We start from the raw sequence: 16,889 nt of genomic DNA, 5'->3' as shown, positions 1-16,889 counted from the left end.
GACTCCTTAAAGTCTCGGTTTTTCATCTATAAAGTTGGAAAAATAGACCTCTCGGGGTGAAATATCTTAAAACTCAATGTCTGGCAATAATAGCCACCAGTTATGAGCATTTACTGTGTTTCTGATCTCTAATTTTAAGGAACGTTTTGAGCAAAGATGCTTCGATATTTAAGCAGATTTACACAGAGTGTAAGTTGTGACTTATTTGTAGCTTCTCCTCTTTACTAGCTCCTAGTCTCTTTCCTCCCCCACCCATGGTGTCTCAGATCTCCATTTTCTCTCCTGACTATCTCTCATCATCGCTTACCTCCCGAGGGCTCTTTCTTTCCATCTTTCTCTTTATTGCTCTGCTGAGCCCCACCTGCTGTGTTCATGCCTCTCTCCCAGCTGGTCCATTATCATCTACCCTGTCATCAGCAGAGTCAATCTTGCTTGCCCACTTTCTTTTACCCATCTTTGGTGCACCCTAGTTTTGTTTCTTAATCATTTCCTGAACATCTTTCTTCACCTTCCTCCACTAGACTAGAAGTTTCTTGAAGTCAGGGGCCAGGCCACATTAGTATCCCTCAAAAGACCTTCCAAAATCAATAATGCATACTTACTGTGTCACCTGTAGGAGGTATAAAAACTAGATGTTGAGTGATAACATGTTTTAAGGGATGGAAAGTTTTCTTCTGGTCCAGAAGTAAAATCTGAATTGATCAAGGAAAAAAAAGAAGAAAAGAAGAAGAAGCCAGATATGCCCTGCAGATTCTATCATTGAACATGGTTGGTAAATGAAATTCTTATAAGTTTCACGGACATGGTTGACCCTTTCCTTGCGACTATGGTATTACCACCCTCCCTGGTCCAGTGCTTCCTTGCTACCATTTTTTCCAGGCATATGGCTTGCCGTTGGGCAGACCAGCCTCTCCTGAGTCGTGGGGTTGACCTTAGCTGTTGAGGCAGCTGCAATAGCATCTGGGATCTCCCTGCTCTTTGAGCAGCTTTAGTCTTGCCTTGGGGCCGGGTCACCCTCACTTCCACTTCTAAAAGAGAGGAACTTCCTGCCCTTCCCTAGAGTAGGGCCTCACTACACCTGGCTTGGCACCCTGTGGTTTCAGGCTCTATTTGCAACTTTGTGCTTGTTCCCTGGCTCAGCTGGTAGTAGTTGTGCCCCAAAGGTGTGTTCCTATGTCCTCCCAGTGAGTCCTGTCTCTGCCCATCCTCTTCAAGGGCATTCACTGCTCTTTTTCCAGCTTCAGCTAAGGCTGGCATTTTTAGGCTGCTCTCTGAGTGGTCCTCACCAGTCGTGTGTTATTAAACCAGTCCCTTAACCTATCAGGAACTTCTTTCACTCTTTAATAAAACAGATTATGACTCCTGCCATGTTTCCTCCTAGGGTTTTTGTGGAGTCAAATGAACTAATGGACACAGAAAACAACATATTTAGAAAGTGTTTCTGGATCTCCTATTTCTCTTTCTTTCTTTCTTTCTTTCTTTCTTTCTTTCTTTCTTTCTTTCTTTCTTTCTTTCTTTCTTTTTTCCTACATGAAGGATTTGTTTTTCTTACTGAGTATCTTGTTCTCATAACTAAATTAAGTACTTGGATGGAGAACATAGATTCGAAAAATTAGAAAGCTTGGCTTTTACCCTTGAAGACTTCACATCATGGAGGAGATACCATAAAGATGTGACATACTTAGAGAACCATCGTCATTATGGCAAATCAATGGAAGACGATGTAGGTGATAATAGATGGATATAGAATTCCACTTGGATGTAGGCCCCACGGGCAGGAAATGTTGTTTATTCATGTTCACTGCTGCATCTTCTGTGCCTAGAACAGTGCTAGGCATAGCTGGGACTCATTCTTCATGTTTATTGAATCAGTGAATACGGAAGTGCAGCGATCCTTTCGAGAGACAGAGAAGGCTTGGGGGGCTTGAACCCTTGCAGAGAGGCACACACATTCTGGAGTGGAACGTGATCTAATAGCAATTCTTGCAGGTCACCTGTTCCTGCAGCTGTCACTTCAACTGTCCTAGAGGTTACAGAAATTTAAAAAAGCCCCTAGACTGCAAACCAGCCAGGAGGCAAGTACGTGACTCTCGGGCCGAGTTCTTCACTCTCTCTCTGTTCCAGCCCCTCTTGTGATCCAGTCTCTCCGCTCCGCTTATCTCTGCCATCTCCGATTTCTGGGTGTCATCTTTAGAGTCCATGCGAGAGCACAGCTTTTGACATGATATTATCAACTTAATATCTCCAGTCGATTTTTTTCACAATGCTTCTTTAACTATACTGTTCATTATATTTGAAGTGTGTAATTTTAAAATAACAATCTCCTTTTTTTTTCCAAGATGCATGCTAAATATTTAAACTTTGAAATGTATTCAGCCTCTTTTTCTTTCTGGCTAAATCTATTTTCACACTCTCTGGGGGACCACAAGAAAATATTGACTGTGTTTAAGGTGAGATTTCCATGTTATATTTTTTGCAATTATGCATGATTTGCCACAGCTTGGAGTTCATGTTTTGATTTGACTATAATTACTAGATCTGCTTCTACTGTTGACCTAATTATCTTCTTTTTGGTGAGCTATGTATCCTTAGTTAACTTTCAATTCCTGTATAATTGTATTGGTACAAGGAATGTGGGAGACACTATATCTATACTTTACTTCTTTATTGAAATTGATTACAATACTTGCCTATGTTTATGTTTTTAATGCATGTGTTTATTGGTGGAAGCTTATGGTTTGCACAAATGTTAGTATTTTCTATAATATATTTAAGCATTTTCTATTTCATTTTAGTATTTAGTACTCTTTTACTATTGCCTATATTTTATACTTTTTTATAGTCAACAAATTTATAAAAGTGGGCAAATTCTCAATTCCGGCTTGCCGGAAGATAAATATGGAAAGCTGCAGTGGCTTCCTTTTCCTGAATTCACATTAATCTTCTCAAAGGGACATATTTCTCTCTATATACATTTAAATCGCTCTTTAATGCACAGGCATGTGATTTGGGTGCTTTTAGTAGTTGAACAATGCCTCTAATTTCCAACGCTCTCTCTTTATTCTTTAATGTGCTTCTGATTAAAACCGCCCCCCACTGTCTCACTTCTGACGGAATCTCTATATGATTATCATCATCATCGACCACAAAATACATGCCACTTTCTAACTACCTGCTGGATTTAAAATATAAGACTCAGACCCTGCCCTCAAGGAGCTTACCGTTGAAAAAGAAAACAAAACTGGCTGCCTCAAAAATGCCAACCTGCCTAGACAAACGACAGCATGGCAGAGCCGGAGAAGGGAGGCGTGAGGACGGGGTGGGCTGAGCTCGGGAGCTGCAGCAGCGCCTCCCCCTCTTCCAGGGCTTCCCGACGGTTGACTTGGCCCCGCACTAACTTCTTCTCTATGGTGTCTGTTCGGTCCTCATTTTAAAGTACATATTAACACTGAGTCACAGAATCTTAGAGCTGGCCTGGAGCTTGGAGGTCATTTAATCCAACCCAATCGTTTTTAAAAACTGGTAGTCTGAGGCCCAAAAATGTTAAGTAGCTTGGCCAAGGTCATTCAGCTAGTTTAGTGATGAAATTGGAACCCTAAACCATGTCTTCTGATAGCTGCTCTCTCTGAGACTCCTCGATCAATGGCATTTTTAACCGTTAGATCTAATGTTTGTTTATTTGTTCCTTCCCCAGAAAGAGCTCCTGCCTGCGCAGAGCACTATGCCTGGCACTGGGTTTGCAACATGAATGTGCATGAGACCACAGTTTGGAAGGGGGGGTGTCGGGTGACCATATAAGTTAGCCTCTAAAGTGAGAACCTTTGAAGCAGTGAAAGGGTCTAACAACTATATGCACATCAGGTATAAACCAGGATGTGTCCAGGGACATCGGGTCTATGCAGGATATATACACGGTCTGTACAGGGAACTGTGAGGGCACAAAGGTGGGAGGGCCAATTCTGTTGTGGGAGAGGGGCGTCCATTCAGGGTAGGCTTCCTGGATGAGGCAATGCTCGCAAATTACTGGACTTTTGATATTCACCCGGAAGACAATGGTGAAAGGGCATGTCCCATCCCTGGTGTACTCCAGACACAGCACAACAGCCGACAATTGCTGAGCCTGCAGAGGGGGGACGCCAATCCCAGAAGACTTCTCCCAGCACATTCAGCAAGTGGACGGGGCTTTGTCCTCTGCAGAGGGCTGGTACTTGGTCGTTGCTGCAGCACATATCATTGTCCGCTAAGCAGCAGGCACTGCTGTAGGCGCTGGGAATACCATGGACACGACAGGCAGATCCCTGCTCTGAGTGATGTGGTGTAGCGGTCCAGCAGGGACCCTGGAGACATACTGTGTGTGTTCCCAGCCCAGCTGCACTGCACAATGAACGTGTTGCCTTGCTCACGTTGCACCAGCTCTCAGGGGTTCGGTTTCTTCATCTGTAAGGTGGAGATACAAGTTCCTCCTCATGGGTCATTCATTGTCACAGGATCTAAATGAGTTAGCATTTAGTGCTAGACCAACACCTGGACATAGAGAGTGCTTATAAACAAGTTTGTGCAATAGAACTGAGCTTTACTCGTTGGGAGAACCACAGCAAATTGTTAAATCCTACAAAGAAAATGGGAAGACTTCTCTAAGGAAGCAACATTGGAGTTGAGATCGTATGACAAAACAAAAACAAAAACAAAAACAAAAAACAAAAAACATTCCAGGGAGAGGGAAGAGCTTGAGCAAAGGTCCTAGGTGGGAGAGGGCATTGGTGTACTCGAAAAGCAGCAGGCCAGAGTGGCCAAGGTAGAGAGTGGTGTGAGATGAAGCCACAGAGTGGCCAAGCCGGGTCGGGCAAAGCTTGCCAGGAGCTGAGCATGAACACCCGTGGTGGTCATGGCAACAGGGGAATGACGAGGCCAAATTTATGGTTCAGAAAGAACTCTGGTACAAAAGCAGAATTCTGGTGAGAAAATTAAGGTGTTCTGTTGATCCCCACGAAAGAAGTAAAATGGGTATGGAGAGGGAAAATGAGAGGTAAAGGCTGACGACATCACGGGGTGTAGTCACAGACTAGATGTGTGGGAAGCGAGGAAAAGGAAGGGGTCATGGGACGCCGCTGCTCTTCCGCCCTGGCTGCCTTGGCCGTGCCGCCCTCTCAGATGCGGAGTCCTGGAGGAGCAGGGGACAGCGCCGAGAGGATGGGGTCACTTTGGCACCTATCGAGGCTGAGAGGCTACATTAGGAGGAGAGCGATCTGCATCCAATTTGGAGACTCAAGAATCGGCAGCACCCGGTTAAGACTATGGGAGAGGCGAGATGGCCCCCGGAAGGTACAGGGGGGCCGCCAGAATCTAGGGACAGGGCTGCAGTGAGGAGCGCTGTGCCCGTTGCCGGCGCTCGATTACTGCTTGAAGAAGGAATGGACGCAGGAAGTGTTCAGCAGAGGAAGAAGAGCCCGCGGAAATAGCTGAGAAGGAAAGACCGGAGAGGGCGGAAAGAATTAAACCAGCACGAAGGAGAGTGTCGAGCAGGAGAGAGGGGTCGAGGGGTCAGATGAAGCTGGAAGACCCCCCCCCCCCGTGAGGAACCATTATGACATCACTGGCAACTTTGACAACAGTGTCGGTGAGGTTGGGGGTGAGGAGTTGGAGCGCAGCGAGCCTAGAATGAATGAGAAGTAGGAAGAGACGCCTAGAATGAATGAGCAGTAGGAAGAGACGGCGCATGCGCGCCCTTCTTTCAAGGAAGTTGGCTGCGAAGAGAAGAACAGAGGGGAGACAGGAAGCGGGGTGTGGTCATTGGAAAGGAATGAACGGCTGTGACCTGCAGGGACGTGTCAGTCGAGAAAGAGGGCTTGAAAATGGAACCTGGATGGAGCGAGAGTTCTCAGTGTGGAACAGCCAGGGAGGCGGGTGGGCCCTGAGATCAGCTCCAGCTGAGAGAAGACGTGTCTTCCTCTGAACCTCGGGAGGGGTTGTGAGGGCCATCCGAAAAGGAGATCGTTCGGAAGGTGTGGGGGCAGGAGACCGAAGGCGTTTGCACTGGAAAACCCCTGGAGTAGTCACAGGGATGGAGAAGGCAGTGTGGTTGAAGTAAGCTTTGAGTCCGGCTCCATTCTGACAGAAGCCACGTCTTACTGCTCCTGACTTCTTTGGAGGGAGAAGTGGATGGATTTGGGAAGCAGTGCAAGTGACAGCAGAAGGCCAGTTCCTGTGACCACTAGCTGTGCCAGAGGTCAGCGAGGCCCCGGACAGGTGTCCGGTACAGGATGTAGAGCTCGGAGTCCACAGCAGCTGCGATGGCCCCAGCTGGCAGATAAACAGGAATTTCTGCCTCCCTGAGGCTCAGCCTCTGCTTGCCTCTTCCACTTTTGCCCTGGGCTTTCCGCAAAGCCTACCCCCCAACCCCCAGCTCTTCTCTCCCTTGAAGTCCTCATTTGTTATCCTAATTTCAAATATCATCTCTGTGGAGGTGACCCCCACGGCTACTGTGGCCCTGACCTTCCCGCCCCACCTGGCCAGCAGCTTCACTATTGGACTTTCCCCGGACTCTCTGGTGAGGAGCAAGGTCACCCGTGAGCCTCCCCTCCAAACAGGCTCAAGCTCTGCTCCCGCCTCCCAGGACCACCTCTGCCCCAGATGCGCCAGGCCTGCCCTGCTGCCTCTATGAACCCCCACCCAGCTGGGCATTTACCGCATGCCCTCTTGAGAGTTATGTCTGGTCCTCCCTCCGGTGGAGGAAGCCGCCTGAAGACTTGGGCTTACACTGAGTGTGTTTCCTCCACGTGTCTGGAATGAGCCCTGGAAAATAGCCATCTCCTCACTCAGTAAATACTTGTGAAGGAAATGTGAGCGGCCACTGTGTCGTGGCTGAGGGCACAGGGACAGACTAGGGGATGTGCCAGGAGAGAGTTTGAGATTTGCAAAGTAACTATAGCAGGAGGACGTTGTAGGCACGTAGAATTTTTTGCATCTAAAATGATGGGAGAAAGGGACATTGAGTCACTTTGCCAAAAAGGCTCAGCCAGTGCATAGTTGGAAGAGGAAAGGGCCTGGGAAGAAGACGTTGGTGGCGAGTTTAGCCCAGGATGGGAATAGTTTGGTGGCCGACAGCCGCAAGAGGCTCTAGGAAGGGCGGTGTCATGCTCAAGGCAATGAGAAAAGCAGCTTTGGCACGAGGGCCGGGCACCTGGCAGGCAGTTGCTGGAGACCGGATGCCTGGGGGAGGACGTTGTAATGGGCAGGGTTGATCTTCAGAGACTAGACTGAGACAGTGACTGAGGACTGGGGAGAGGAGTCGAAATGGGGCAGAGAAAGATCAGCGTTAGTTAGGCAGAGGGCACGGAAGGAGGCGGGCGGCGGCAACTCATATAGTCTAAGCTTTGCCCTGCAAGTGGAAGAGGAGGAATGAAGAGAGATGGGCTGATGCGCATTGCATTTCTTGGTGGTCCTCATCTAACTAACCCTATTCAAAGGGTTACCCAGTTACCTACAGTTACCCCAGTCCCTCCCTCGGAGATCCCCCTGAGCAGTCTTGAGAAAGAATAGTGGCATCTTCCCTCTGTGGAAGTGGATAGGGCGAGCAAACTCCTCTTCTCTCCTGGTTGGGGTGGGGAGTGGCTTGTGACTTAGGTTTGATCTATCAGATTTTTTCTTTCAGGATGCTGAGTCCTGAGCAGGTGACCTTAGGATGTAGGAGAAAATGGAGATCATTCCTATCTGGCATTTAGCCTGTTTTACTAAGCTACTAGCAGTGGGGCCGTTGTCTTTCCGCCAACCCATACCTGGCCCTCCAGCCCCCAGTCAATTCTAGGAGCCACCTCTACCATCGGAATCACCACCACATGCACGCACGCACACTCACGTGCACACAGGTACACACGCATGCTTACGTTAAATAATTCTGCTTTGGTAAGCTGGAGTCAGTTTCCATTGCTGGCAACCAAGAACTCTGACTAAATCTGAGAGTTCAATCTGTTCATTAAAGGTTGAGAACGCTTTCAGATTCCTGTACAGATGTGGAGTCTGTGGAAGAAATTCATTCAAAAGAACCTCACGTTTGTTCATGTCTTTAGTCATCTTTGTGCCAGATACTGACTGCGTGCCAGGTACTGGGGACAGATAGAAACACAACAGGCCCTCGTCTCCATGTAAACAAGTGAGGGCGTCTTAGTTTGAGTTCACTCAGATGCAAGCCCCGAGACGAGGATTCGAGTACAGGTAGTTTATTTGGGCAGGGGTCCTCGGATGTAGGGGAGGGGAGTAGGGAACGAGGTCAGGCAAGGGGAGAAGGCCGGCAGAGGGACCATCATCAGGTGAGCTACCGCAGTGGCCACTGGAGCTCGGCCTGGCTGGGGCCTCTGGGAGACAGTGTAGAACAGGCCTCAAAGTTCCTTCTCCGCACCAGCTGTCACCTCCCGAGGCTGTGGGCTGCTGAACACTCTCACTGCCCTGCAAGTGCACAGAGTTAGCAGCCTGAGCGGCCCTCAGACAGAAGCCCAGCATGGGGAATGCCGGGGGGCCATGGGCTGGCCACCGCATCCAGGGCTGAGGAATGCAGTGGAGAGTTCTCTGGGTTCTCTAGGAGATCTCGGACAGGGACAGTGGGCACCAGAAGAGGACGGTCAGTTCCAGAGAGAAAATGTCAGACTTGAGCAGTGTCCTTTACTAAGGCTTTCGAGGCGTGATGGGTTTTGAATTTGAACTTGCAGATGTAGTAAAGAAAGGCCGGCTAGAAAGAAAATTTACTGTGCCAGGGTCCCAGCCCAGGAGGAGCCAGCCCGCCGGAGACAGCCGGCCAGACTCTAAGGGAGAAGCACAAGTTGGGGACTGGGGGGAGGGGGCGTGGAGGCCCCAGAGTAGCAGCGTCTCACTGACTGGCCTTTCTGCTCCCTGGAGCTCTGGTGCCAACAGCTACAGGAAACATCCTTTAAATCTCTCATTCAATCGAGGACTCACCCCTGGGCCAGCTTTTCTCACTAGTCCTTGACTCCCGGTAAGGAGGCGTGATGATAACCCACTGCAGGGAAAAGCACCAGGAGAGGAAGAGTCTTGCCCAAGGTCATGTGGCTTGAGTCAGGCCAGAGCAGGGCTCGAACCCAGGCAGTATGACTCCCAGGCCTGTGCGCACAGCCTTCCCAGAAGGATTATTTAAAACTTATTTAACAGAGCAGGTCAAATTTCTGCTCCATTAATACACTGAAGGCTGTGTGTGTGTGTGTGTTAAATGACAAGTGACATAAAACGAAGTTTGTGGAGGGCTACTGGCTGCTTCGACGGCTGCAGAGGGCCTCCCCCAGGTGAGTGAACTTGAAGGATGGCCAGGCATGGGTGGAGTACAGGGCCATGGTGAAGGAGGTTTCCCTGGGCACCAGCCTGGGGCACGGCGGGGCGGGAGAGGGGCAGGCGCTGCCGCGGGCTGCGGGACGAGATGCGTCCCCATGACATGGTGAAGAGCCCGACACGGAAGTCACTCGGTCAGGCACCAGAGAGCACGAAGTTTGCGAAGGATGAAGACACTGACTGCCCTTTCTCCCACACAGAACTACATTCCAGGGGAGGAGATCTAAAAGGCCGCACAAATGGTGGAGGGAGGTGACAGCTGCCGTGACAGGGGCGACAGCAGCCTGGGAGTGGAGGAGGCCCAGGAAGTGGGGAGGGCAATGTGTTCCCAGTCCTTCTATGGAAAGGTGGGCCCTGCCCCCCACATCCTTGCCACTCCCCCACACCCCTCTCTCCCGCCTGCCAGCTCCCGTGCGCCCAGCGCCCAGCGCCCACGCTGAAGGCCCTGCCTCCGCCAGGCCCCAGCGATCCTGCCGGCCCCCACCCCTTATGCCTCCTCCTGTCTCTTTGCAAGAGCCGGCAGGTTGCAGTTAACACACAGTGCGCTACGGTCAGCGGGGAAATCCCCCATGCCCACCACCCAGACATCTGTGGGTCAGACTGTCCTAGACTCAGGCTTGCACGAGGACCTGGAGATGCAGCCAGCGCGGCAGTGATGTCCTCTCAGGGGCCCAGCAAGGCCTGGAAGCTCATAGTCTTGTGACGGATCTGACGACGGCGATCCCTTTGGACACAGCCATGAGCCTTCGCAGCTTAGCTGTGCCGAGATGACTGATGCTGTGGCTCTTTGGGGAATGAGGTGATGCACCGGATGAAGAAGGCTGCTCCTCACAGGGCGCTGTTCTGGAGACACTTTGGATCACACAGCTCAAGCTTCGTTCCATCTCATCTGAAGATACTCCAGGGTGGGCACGAGGCAAGTTTGTTAAATGGAGATTCTACTCCAGTGCGCGCGCGAGGGCTGTAGCCCCGCGCGGGAGAGCTGTAGCCCGGGCTAAGGTGCCTTTTCCTTAACCCCTGCAGCAATCATGTGGGAAGGGCCAGGGGTTTGCAGGGTTTGTAGCCAAAGGCCAGGCGGCAGAGGTGGCCCTGCTGCAGGCAGGCTGCTCCATGGCCCTGGGCACTGACTCGCTCCCTTGGATCCCACCAGCCTGAGCCTAAGTTCGGGACTGGGGCAGAGGCTGCCCTCTCCAGGGAGGAGAGGAGGGAGCTGGGGCAGGCAAGGTGAGCTTGTCTGCAGGGCTCAGGACAGCATGTACGACTGGAACAGAAGCCTATTCTAAAGAGTGTGCCGAGTGTGGGAGCAGGGTCCCCTCCAAAAGGGAGATTTGGTCCAGATCTTGCCCATAGCTCCGAGTCACCATGGTGTCCTACGTATCAGGAGAGTTCTTGGCGGGAGTCGAGTAGGTAAAGTAGGAGGGCAAACTGGGCCTTTGCTTCTTAAGTGAGGGTCTCGATCTAGGCAGGTCCATCCGGCCCATCCAGCCTGTGGCTCTCACCCTGCCCGGCTCCACCCTCCATCAGGCTGCAGAAATTCTTCACGTTCCCCCTCCCATCCCCATCTCCTTTTCCTCCTGCTTGCCTGGCTAGGCCCTCCATTCTTCGCTCACCTCCACCATGAACCCCCATTCCGGGGCACAGGCCCATGCACAGGTGACCACAGACAGACCACTGCCCTGTGAGGCTGGACTGGATAGAACTTTAGCCAGAGGCATAGTGGGGCTCAGGCCGGGCGAGTGGAGGGAGTCAGGGCTCCTTCTGGCCAGTGGACAGCGGTTTCTTGTCCCCTAGCGAGTGCCAGGCCTCCCTGATGTGGCCAGGCAATCTTCGTCCCGTCCCGCAGGCTCTTAATACCTGTCCTAATCACTTCTGCTGACGAGGCCGGCTCGGGGCTGGGAAGAGGGTCTAGTGAGCTTGGAGAGGTCCTGGGAGCTGCTCTGCCCGAAGCCCAGAGACCTTGGGAGCGGCAGCTTGGGGTCTTTGGCCTTCAAACCAGGGTCGCCCGGGTCGACTGTCAACTCAGGGGTGGGGCCGTGCCCTGGGGCTCCGAAGAGTGCTCACTGGGACAAAGAGCTTAGATCTGATTCGAAATCCTGTTTGGATAATTGGTGTAAACTGTCTTCCCCCTAATTCCCAGGCCAAGGGAATTGGGCTTGGGCGACGAGCACCGCACCCACCCCGAGAGTGAAAACGTGTGAACAAACCCATCAAAAGCTGTTTACATTTCTATTGTCATCTGCCACAGTCTGTTTGTTTAAACCTCAGGAGGTCTCCCCCCCCCCCGCCCCCCGCCCCCGGTTCATTTGGGTCTCTGCTCCAGTTCAGAACTTGAATTTCACAAGTAGGTGTGAATTACACCCATCTTATCTGTCTTGCCTGGAAGTGGGGCAGCTCAGGCCTCAGACAGGCCACGTGCATTTAACAACATCATCTGCACTGAGGGAGGCCCAGCGGGGCTGTCGCTAGGTCACCCAGACCTGCCCTTAGCTGGTTTGCCACCTCGGTGCCATTCGGGCACCCCTCCGCGTGGAAGGCTAAGGCCATGATGACAGGGTCTTTAGAGTCTCTCAGCTGACAGCTTGCGCCCTCCCTCTTTGCCCCACCCTCCTGCCCAGATATGGCGATGTCAGTCTGACCACCTCTGGAGAGTTCTCCTGCTAACTACTTTGATTAGTTTTTAATAGCCCCTCCCCCCCCCTTTTTTTTTTAAATTTTGGAACTTTTAGATTTACAGAAAAAATGTGAAGATAATACAGAGGTTCCACATACCCTGGCGCAGCTTCCCCTGTTATTAGAATCTTATGTTTAGCCTGGTACATTTGTTACAAGAAACAAACCGATATCGATACATTGATATTAACTGAAGTCCTTACCTTATGCAGATTTCCTTAGTTTTTACCTAATGTCGTTTTCTGTCCCGGGAACCCATCCCAGACACCACACTACATTTGGTTGTCACATCTCCCTAGGCTCCTCTGGGCCGACAGTTTCTCAGATTTGCTCGTTTTTGATGAGCTCGACAGTTTTGAAGAGGATCTGTCCGATCGTTTGTAGGATGTCCCTCAGTTGTGGCTTGGTGTTTTTCTCTTGATTAGATAGGGGTTATAGGTTTTCGGAAGGAAAATTACAGCGATAAAGTGCTTTGATTAATTTATCACAAAAATAATAATAGTTCCGAAATGGTTCATTTTCTCTCTCAATCCCTCCCTTCCTTCCTTCTTTCTTGCTTTTTTTCTTCCATTTTCTTCCCTGGTGCAGGTACGGGCTTTGCCTGTTCCGAGCACTTCCTCTACCTCTCTGTCGTGTAGTGGAGCACGGGGCAGGCCACTAGAGCTAAGGAGTTGTGGGGCAGGGCGCTCGGTGGGAAGGGAGCGGACCAGGAAGGCCGAGCCAGGGCAGGCGGGGGCCAGTGTGGTGCCGCGGCTGGTCATGGACTTCCCGGGTTCAAATCCCGGATGTCTGTGTCGAGAGCGCCCACCTTGTTAGGGTTGTCGAGAGCTTAAGTGAGCTGTTAGAGAATAGCTCCACCAAAGGGGATGCTCGAGGTGAGCCCTAAACAGTCCTGCCGGACAGGAGTGGGAGGGAGTCGGGGAGCAACGCCCCCCTCCCTGCACGGGCTCTACCACAGGACTGCTCTCGGGGCTGGCTCTTGGTCGCACACAGGGACATCGCTAATGACAGCGACCTCCCTAGAACACCCACAAGGCTCCCTTCTGCTGGGCACTCACCAAGCCAGGTCCCTGGAAGCGACCCAGTGAGGAACTATTAGCATCTCCACTTTACCGTAACAGCTGAAGCCCCACCCACTGGGTTGCCCTTGCTTACCGACGGTAAATCAAGGCATCTGAAACCAAGTGTCACGAGAAAAGCCAGAAGAAGTTCTTCCTTCTCCAAAAACCTTTCTCCTCTAGTTTACTGATTCCTGGACTCCCTTTAACAATACTGAATAAAAGCTACACTAGCACTTTGATGGGACAGAATTTCAATTAGGGAACTGTTGGTCACTTTAGTCAGAATTGAGGAGCAGGAAGACCGGAGCCTGAGCCCTGCCAGCACCGCGTGACCTTGGGTGGGTCTCCGAACCTAAGTTTTCTTTTCTGCACAAGGGGGCGGGGGGGGGGGGCGAGATGATGCAGGGCCATTGAGTAGTTAATGTGTACTCCTGATCAGCAGGACTCCTATTTAAATAGCGTTTGTTATTTTCGAATAAGCTTAATAGCTGAAAAACTAGAAACAATGCAAAAAATGTGCAATAGCCAGTAGGTTTTAAAAAGCTTTTTAGAATATTCAGTAGATGAAATAATATGCAGCCACTGAAAATGATATTCACCTAAATGTACCATGGTATCTTAGATTTCATCTCGGAGTAGAAAAAGGATAATAGTGAAAATACTGGGAAACTGAATAAAGTCTGGAGTTTAATAAGTAGTGTTAAACATAAGTTTCTTAGTTTTGGTAAATGAACGCTAATGTTAGGGGAAGCCAGGCAAAGGTTTACAGGGATGCTGTGGACTATTTTTGTAATTCTTGCTTACAACTAAAATTATTTCAAAAAAAATTTAATGATATTCACAAGTTGTTTACAATATAGGCATGTTTGAACTAAAATGTTAAATGAAAAAAGCAGAATTCAAAATCGTGTAAAGATGTGATTACAACTATGCAAAAGTGGGGGGTTTTTTATAGGAAAAAAGAGGAAAAGAAAATAAGTAAATTATCAACAGTCAGTTTGGTTGACCATGAAGTTGAGAGTAATTTAAATCCTATTTTTTTATGTTTTCCAGTTTTTCCTTAAGGTGGGGTCTCGACCACTCTGAGCTCTTCAGAGGATGTGAACGGCAGAGGGGCTAGTTCGTTTCAGCGGAGAAGGGCCCTATGGGAAGGCTGTCCGGTCACACTCAGGGGCAGTGGGAGTTGGAGATCAGGCCCCTACAGCTCAGGTTATAAGCATTTTCTGCTGCCTACAGGCTTGCCATCCTCCCCCGCCGCCCCCGCCCCCACCGTCCAGACAATGCATGCATGCAGCCCAGGCTCGAATCCTAGGCCTGTCACTTGCTAGCTTGTGACCTTTAACCTCTCTGCTTCTAGGTTTCCTCATCTATAAAATGGGGCTGCTAATAGCTGTACCTACCTTGTCGGTGGTTATGAAGATTGAATGAGTTAACTTCAGAACTGCCTGGCATGTAGTAAGCTCCATGTACTTGTTAAAAGAGCCGATGTCCCTGGAATTAATTTAAACGTCCCTCGTTGTCCCTTGCCCCAGATGTAAAGTCCTAAAGGGGTGTAGAGGGAGCAGGAAAGGTGGATATTGGTGATGTCCTAGCTGCAGAGTCAGGGGAGAGAGAGGGTCAGGTGGGTGGTCCTGCTTCCCTAGGGGAGGGGCGCTGCCTCCCAGCAAGGCTGCACAGAGGACAGAGAAATCTGGGAGGGTCTAGGTATAGGGCTGGGGGGCAGAGATTTTGTAGTAAGTGCTCAACAAAGAACTTCAGAATGAATGAAAACTCATGAATGAATGCACCGAATAGAAAATTTTAAAAAATGCAACAAGTACAACAAAGAGCAGAGCTCACCAGGGAGGAGATTCCAGGAAGCAGGAGAGAGTTGAAAAAATGAGACAGGGGCGGGGCAAGGGGGGGAGGATCTCGATGTGTCACGGAGGTGGCTGCTAGAGTGATGGATGCATTTACATCTGTGGTCAGGTGGTTCCCAGCCTGGGGGTGGGGGCAGAGGTGAATGGGAAGTTGTGGAGAAGGACCTAGGGCAGATAGGTGACTGGTAACAATTGTAAAGTACTCTTTATCAGGCATTTTTTTGGGGGGGGGCATTGGAGGAGTTGGGATGGGAAAGTGAAAAGAGAAGAGCCCAGGGTGTCTAAAGTGGCATTATTTGGCCAGAGGGAAGCTCTGAGGGTTGGCACCTTTTGGTCATGTGACTTTGCTCCTTCAGCTGGTGGCCTACTGGGAGAAGGGAGTTTGAAACTCGGCTGACCTTTTTCTGCAGCCTCCCACCCCCATCACAGGGTCCAGAGCTCGGTGCTCCGTGCAGGCCAGCCATCCAGCAGGAAGGGCCCCAGGATCCTCCAGATCCCCCTCTCCTTCCCCTCCCTCTTCCTTCTGCCAGCCCCCCAAGATAATTCCGGCCACACTGGGCATGCCCCCAGGTGCCGGCTCACAGCACCTTACATTCCAGGAGCACTCCCTTGGGGTTCTTTTACATTCCTGGAGAATTTTGATCTCGAATTGTGTTGAAATTCTGGACTGGGTTCAAGGGTAAAGGCGGGCAGGGACTGAGACCCCTCGGTCTCCACCTGCCTCCCCAGGTGTCGCAGAGAGGAAAAAGCGAGCCTGGGTTGCAGTGCGGGCGGCACTTCTCAGCGATGTCTCCTTTCGTCTCTCTCCAGCCCGCGCACTTGACTGTAACCCTGCGAGGCAGTAATTGCAGGGCTAGGATTCGGACCCTAGATTCTGACCTAGAGCCATAACAAACTGGGGACAGCATGCTCAGACTGACCAGAATGTTCAAGTCACTTGGCCACTCTGAGCCTGTTTTTATTTCTGGACAGTAGGGGTGGGCCCACAGAGTAGGTGGCACTTGGTGGGAACAATGTCACCCCAGGCAGGAACGATGGGGCAGATCCCCATGCCTGGCCTGCCTGTCGGCCTCTACCATGCTGAGGAAAGTCTCCTCTCCTTGGGCCCTGCTGCCCTCTGCTGGTTGAGGTCCAGCCGCCTGGCCAGTGCCCAGGAGAGGTGGGGAGCTGGAGTGGGGAGTCGTGACTCATCCTGTGTCTGAGTGCCCAGCTCTGGCTTTGCCACTCACTGCTTTTGGTCCCACTCTTTAGCTTTCTGAACCTGTTTCCTCATCCATAAGGTGGAGATTGTAAGAACCGAATGAGGTAGGATGTGCAGAATGTTATCTGTGGGGCCCGGCCAGACAGGGCGCTGATGCCCTTCTGCTGGGCAGACAGGAGCAGGGGTCCTGCAACAACTCTGTTTCAGATGCACAGGTGCGGTGGGCGAGGTCGGGGTCACTGGTGTCTTTCATTCGGTGAAAAGCACCTCTCCGATGCCCTGACCCCCAGCTCCCTTCCTGTTTATCTCAATGGCAGAAACAAGCTGCTGAGTGAATATTGGATGCTCCCCTCCCCCACCGGTTGTATCCACATTGGAGCTTCCATGGAGGATGGAGGCTTGGAAGGCAAGGACCACATCCTGCTCACTTTCCCACTCCCCTTGCACTCAGGACTGGACCAGGCTCGGTGTCTCCTCTGCAAACATGAGCCTTGGAGGAATTCCAGCCCCATCCTCATGGCGCCCCTCATAGGGTCCAGCCAGCCCTACAAAGAGCCAGCTGCCTCATACTCCATGTCCACTCCCCTCTGAGACGTCCCGTCTTTGCCACCAGGAGGGTCTGAGTTATCTCCCTCCTCTTTCCAGGGCATGGCAACCCACATTGGGAAGAGGAGACAATATCAATCAATCACGTCCATGCTTGCTCTGCAGATCCTGCAACAACTTTGCATAGTAAACAATGACCCTCATTCTATAGACAATAAC

This window comes from Rousettus aegyptiacus, unplaced genomic scaffold, assembly GCF_014176215.1.
Source record: "Rousettus aegyptiacus isolate mRouAeg1 unplaced genomic scaffold, mRouAeg1.p scaffold_m13_p_5, whole genome shotgun sequence".
Lineage (NCBI taxonomy): Eukaryota > Metazoa > Chordata > Mammalia > Chiroptera > Pteropodidae > Rousettus > Rousettus aegyptiacus.
This window is presented reverse-complemented; position numbering follows the sequence as displayed.